The sequence below is a fragment of the Thunnus thynnus genome, chromosome 4, assembly GCF_963924715.1.
Source record: "Thunnus thynnus chromosome 4, fThuThy2.1, whole genome shotgun sequence".
NCBI classification, from domain to species: domain Eukaryota; kingdom Metazoa; phylum Chordata; class Actinopteri; order Scombriformes; family Scombridae; genus Thunnus; species Thunnus thynnus.
This window is the reverse complement of record NC_089520.1, coordinates 28,914,270-28,920,859: the sequence shown is the minus strand read 5'-3', so window position 1 is coordinate 28,920,859 and position 6,590 is coordinate 28,914,270. Positions and strand designations below refer to the sequence as shown.

Genomic DNA, 6,590 nt, shown 5'->3' with positions numbered 1-6,590 from the left:
TCCTTATTAACCAGAAAAAAGGACAAAACTCAGGCAAAAACAAAAATAACAGAATAAATAGACTGTGCTGTGGACACTCAGGCAGATGCAACATGCATTAATAGGCTACATAAACAAGACAGCTTTGCACTCCTAATACCAGAGAGAGAACGTCTACAGCCTTGTTAACTGAAAACAATCAGTGATTGTGTTGTCCCACTCACCTGTCTGAGTTCTGTGAACCCTGCACTCTACGAAGACCTCAACAGTCTGCACAAGGTCCAACTTCTTTTCTCATTCATTATCAGCACATAATATGACCAGTCTACTCTGCCTCTCTTCTCCCATTCTGCTCCTTAAATAGTTTTGAATGATTCTGAACTGAAAATGAGCGCTTGGCAGAAATGGTCAAAAGCAACATATAGGCCATGGACACCTCATTGAATGTATAGTCACCAACATCATGAGCATTTTGGCCAGATCCAGCGTGCACCTGTTGGCCATGCAACATTGTTGGTGTACTTGATTTGGCTCACTTAGCATGCTCACTGGGTGCTGCATTAAATTATTGATTAATTAAAGGATATGTATCATACACATTTCCAGGTGTATATTTATATTCTGGGGCTCTACTGGAATATCTTTGTATGATTTATGGTCCTTATTTATCTTATACTGGCTCTCTATGCAGCTCCTCAGTTCAGCCTCTGTCTGAAACAGGCTGTTTTAGCTCCTGCCTCTCTAAGGCCACCCTGTGTTCTGATTGGCCAGCTCCCAAAAGATTTCCAGCAGTTCACCTTAAGTTTTGGAACTTTGATGTTTAACATCGATATCTAACATCATCATACAGTATAGAATAACAGAAAATCACAATAAGCATGATGTACCCTTCAAGGTAGATGCAGGCTTTTCTTTACTTATACTAGCCCCAGAATAACCCATAATATTCTCATCCTTAATGTTGCATTGGTTTTTGTACTGGTCACAAACCCTGCTGCTCAGCCAGTGGTCTGACTGCTTCTGTTTCTCGATCCATCAGACTTTGCTGCAGCAATGTTGCAACAACACTGTAGCTAGTTAACAATTCTGCCTCTCACCAAAATAAATGATTAATGCCTCAAAGAGTGACGTGCCTCACTGATGGTCAAAAATGCTTCTGCCGTAACAAGCTTTAATCCATCAACACAAATGCTGAGCTAGGCTGTTTAGATACTGTAAGCAAAGCACTTGCCAAGACATAGAGAGGGAAAAAAAAGCCTCTCTATCACTGATAATGATCCGCAGCCATTTAGAAGGGCAGGAAGCAGACAGGTTGCTCCGGCAGTAAGTGAATGAATATTCTTTAAGCGCTGGAGAGTAATTCACTAGCAGGACAAGCTGCCCTCCTTGAAGACAAATGTGTGTGCATAATGCTGGGGAACATTAGCGGGCGGGGTTTCCTGAGGAAGGACCTACCCTTTATTTAATATACTCCTCACAGATGGATTGAAGCTGTGGAGCCCGGCACAGCAGCACAATTAATATTTTGATTAGAACTCTGGGAAAATTATATCCAGTGATGTATTGCAGCTGTCAACTGATGGCTCCAAACTCAGCTGTCTCCAGACGTATTGACATTAGTGATAAGCTAAATAATGACATGCCTCTGAATTCAGCATTGTTCAGTAAGGAACAGAAGGGGCAGGAAACAATACAATCTTCTCTCAACACAAACAAAATTTAAACAGCCGAAGAGAAAAAGTGACTTGTGACCAAATATTCAATCCAGTATCACGGCAGTTTGTGAAAAAGTCATGAAATTTAATCTATAGATTCATGTGCATTTTTTTCAAAACACTCAGCACAACTTTCAAACTTATGCATGTCAATATCAAGTATCAAGTATCTTTCGTGTCTGCACCACGTACGACACTGAGCATCAGTCCGGTGGGTGGACCGGAGGACCCAGAGTATTTTCCTCACTGTCAATTCCCGTGTCTTTTAATGATATCCTCAATATTTCTCTACAGAAAAATATGCAAGTGTCCTTGATAATTCAACAATATGATAGATGAATGTCATGGCCATCTGTTTTAATTATTTCTCCTTTGATACTGAGAAATCAAGTTTTTTTGTCTGTTTTGGATAGCAGGAGGCTACATTACCCATGTTCCTCAGCCACCGTTGCTATGGAGACGAAGACAGTCTGCTTTGTTACCCGTTACAAAACTTTTATTTACTCTTATATCTACTATTTACTTTTAATTACTGAATTCATTTCAAACTGATTAAGATTTTGTGTGTGCTCATGGAGTCCCCCCTTCACACACAACAGAGATAGTGGTGTTTGGATTTGGATGGTTGTGATTGCCGCCGACTGGCGGCAATTTGAAATGGAATGAAGCCCACCCACGGCAGACGTCCCAAAACGGAGATGAATGCAAAAAGTCCACCCATAACACAATGCCCTTCCTTAACCCTAACCTGCCTTTGCCTTTGAAATTTTGTACCATGGCCTCATAAATGGGTTGAGGTCGGTGTTATCTAACTGGACTTTACATTTCACATCCCTCATTCAATCTCTGCACATGTCACTTTCATATATTTCATCAAACTGGACTTTAGATTGTTCATTGCATTCAACCTCCACAGCTACATAATTTAATTATGTAGCGACATGTAACATTTAATTTTTGCTCTTGTCATCGTCATGTATTTAATACAATTCATTTCTTTGTCCATATTTCCTTTGTACAGTCAACATTTCATTTCAAGTTTTATATCCCATTTCAAAACTTTTACTATTCCATTCTGTAAATAGATTTTAAAATTTCAATTTAATTTTAATATTGATATTACTTTGTTTATGTCATTATCATTATTATTACCTTACTGTTGTCTATTTTTATTCTTCCGTGTTGTGTTTTTTGGGAGCAAACACTGAGACACATTCTTTGTATGCTTGCATTGGCTAATAAAACTGATTCTGATTCTGATTGAATGGACTAGTGTATGTCATGCTGATAGATAATCCCAAAACCAAGAATCATGAAGACACAAAAAAATCTCCAGGGTTGTGTAAATAGTAGATTTTTTTTTCTTTTAGATAAAGATTAAAAGGTTCAGTGGAATAAATAAGTTTGAAAATATACATGTATAGTTATAAATATTTGTTTTATTTTGAAGAGTTCATGCTAGTAAAAGAAGTAGTATTCCAGAGAGAGTTTAATACTGGTCATTCATTAGCTGAAGTCATGGATGTATAATAAGAGCTGGATAGGGCGCTGCTGCTCAGCCTTGCAGCCATTTTTTCAAAGTGGCCACTCGCGGTATTGCAGCGAAAAATCCCCCTGCGGCCCAAAAAGGATTTTCCCCATAGACCACCACTGTAAAAGAGACGCCTGTAAAACTGTTGACAGGACGCCTCGAACTGCAAACAACGTCGATTATGACTCTTTCTATTATAAACTTTTGATCCATGGAGGTTTTATGTTTGTAAAACTTTCCTCAAACCGAGAAAAGCGATTTAAATATCCGTGACGTCATCAGAATGTAAAGTCTATGAGGGGCCAGCGGGAGAAACACTACCGCGCGCATTCAGTGGGCCGCATAACGCGAAAGCAAACCCGGAAGCTAGAAACTTTTTTGGCGTATGCGCCAGGCGAGCAATTCCTATAGGACTGAATGGGCGCCATTTTTAGTCCGGTATCCAGCTCTTATAATACATCCATGGTTGAGGTGGGTGGGATCACACAGGTGTATGTAAAGAGAGAGCGAGAGAGAGGAAGTAGAGTGTAAGTGAAATTGTGTAACTTGACAGACTGAGTAGTGATGTATGCGCAGTGTTTACAAACAAATGTGTAGCTGGTGTCTGAGATTATCTACCCGACACTCTAGGCCAGGCTACATGCTACATGCTACATTTTTTCTGCGAGCAGCTGGAGATACTTCTACTCGAAGTTTGATGTACAGTTGTTCACGTTTGTTTGTTTATTAGCTCATTAGCCGAACGTGTGTTTATTAGCATTCATTAGCACAGTGAATGGACTTATAGCCACTGTGTAGCTAACCCAGTTTATGCTAAAGGCTTTAGTTAATCTTTTTCGACGTGGAAACCCTGAGGATTTATCGGACAGCGCCATGAGCCACTAAGTCAACGCTCAGAGAGACTTTTCACTACATGGTCCGGACCCGCCATCTTTGGACTTCAGTGTGTATCCTGTTCCTTCCCGGAGACCGTGAGGCTGGTTTAAACTGCTGATTGGAGTCAAGCTTCATGACTAAGGTACCACATTTTATTTGATGCTCTTTTGAGTGAAGTGGCCAAATAGTTTGGGACCTCTCCGTTCCCATGCATTCAATCAGGCTGGCAATGGGGTTTATTTTATTTTATTTGAATACCTGCCGGCTTGTGTGTGGTGAATGTGGGCCCACAAACTTGGGTATAAATTTAAACCAGAGCTAATCTAAATTTCACTGTGAGTGCCTTGTTTTACATTTGAAGAGAGTTATTGCCATAAGAAAGAGACTAAATATTATCTCATTGTTTATATGGGAAATTTGCAAAAGTAAATAATAGAAGTTCATTATTTCTCAAACAACTTCCAGTGTGATGTTTGGTCATTTCTTTAACTAGAGGTATTTAACAGTGGATATCAGTGACAGTTTTGTTTAAAGGAGTGATACACCTATTTTATTGCAGTAGTCTAATTCATTAGGTAGATTACAGTGCATAGATTTAATACAATGGTTAAATAAAAGTGAGCCTAATAAGTGTAATACAGTTCATTATTAGTGAATATAGGAACCCAAGACAAATACAAAAGTATATATAAACAAAAGAGAAACAGAGTAACATCTAAGTATTACTTATTGTACATTAAGTAAGCTGATTTAAAGAACTCAGGGCCCTTCCCTGACTAGAATAGGTGGAGGACTAGGAATAGGTGGGCTACATAGGTAAAGCGGGATAATAAAGTTCACAATAGTGAATAATAAAAGTAAAGTTCATGCACATATAATTCAGTCATGCTGCTTGCTTTTACTTATTTGCACATGATTACACAAAGAGACAAATCATATACTAATATACTGTATAAATATGACCGTGGATCCTTGTTATGTAAGAGATACATTTGTATCTTAATTACGCATATTGTGTTCTAGATGTTTATTAAATTGTAGCCCCACAACTGAAGGTCCTCAGCCAATAAAGTGATGGCAGCCGGTTACGTTGTTTGTAATTTGTTGTTTATAGCCTGTGAGCTCTGTGACGTCACCTGAGCCAGAGGGTCAAAGGGGCTTCAAGGATGCAGTATCCTGACATAACCAGAAAAAGTTTGGTTATTGTGTGCATACTGCTTACGAAATATTACCAATGTCGTTGTTTTAATTGACTGTTATGAGATTTTGCTTAAGTCACAATTTAAGAAGAAATGTCATTGTACAACAAAGAAATCTCAAAATGAGAACCCCGGACATATTCCAAACATAGATAGATAGATAGATAGGTAGATCTGTTTGGAATAAATGCAGTAATTAAAACTAAATAGTAGGTAAAATAGTTCAATCAGTAGAGACCATTTAATGAGAAAAGATAATGTTTATTATACAGATAGATGTGCTTGGACTCAACAAGGACATCATCCCTGAGGCAGCCATGAGATAGAGCCCCGCATGGAGTCCAGACACTGGTGGTGGTGTTGGTAGATGACTTGAGATGAGGCTGATAGCTGATGAAGTGATGGTACCAGCGATCCTGTGGAGCCTGGGTGGAGATGGGGACATGGAGGGGCACACATAACAGCAGCATGCCAGACCAAAGCAGAGAGAAAGAGACATATTTAAAAAGACAGCAACCAGATGATAGATTAACAATGAAAATGTGTCGCCGTGCTATTGGGTAGAAGTGTTCAGCTGGTGAAAGCTGAAAGTCAAACTACGCACCTGTGCATCAACAGCTAGGAAATGATTGAGCATGCGTGAGAAATGAGAATGACAAGGAGGTACAAGCAATAAAATAACGCCTGGTATGCAAAAGATAGTCTTCCTGACTGAACTTTCGCTAAGCTTCAATAAATAAAGGTTTTGTAATGGGTAACAAAGCTGACTGTCTTCATCTCCATAGTAATGATGGCTGAGGATCATGGGTAATGTAGGCTAACCATAATGTAATGTAATCGTATTGTTGAGTTATCAAGGACACTTTTGTGTTTTTGTATTGAGAAATCTTAAAAATATCATTAAAACCTTAAGACGGTGACAATGAGGAAAATATTTCCCGGCAGCAAGTCCTCCGGTCAGCCCACCAGACTAATGCTCACAGCGTCATACGTGGTGCAAGCATGAAAGATTCTTTCAATTGAAATACATTAGTTTGAAAGTCATGCCGAGTGTTATGAAAAAAATGGGAAATTCGTGTCCTTCTACGTGAATCTATAGATTAAATTTCGTGAGTGTTTCACAAACTGCCATGATACTGGGTTGAAATATTACCTCTCTCACAGAACGTCAACCACAGATAAAGAATAAAGTCCCCTCGCTCATGAAGCAAAATTCCTCCATGCACAGTGAGGCCTTTAAATTGTGTGCAGTGGACCATTGTTTCCAGCAGGGAGTCCAGGCAGGCAACT

The 6,590-nt window shown here is 39.2% G+C and overlaps 1 long non-coding RNA gene across 1 annotated transcript; it reads left to right on the top strand.

Moving 5' to 3' along the window:
* Window positions 1-3,543: 3,543 nt before the first annotated feature.
* Window positions 3,544-6,062, top strand: LOC137181974 (uncharacterized). Its single transcript, XR_010928215.1, has 2 exons — window positions 3,544-4,243; window positions 5,573-6,062. It is a non-coding gene; the product is annotated as an uncharacterized lncRNA (long non-coding RNA).
* The last annotated feature ends 528 nt before the right edge of the window (window positions 6,063-6,590 follow it).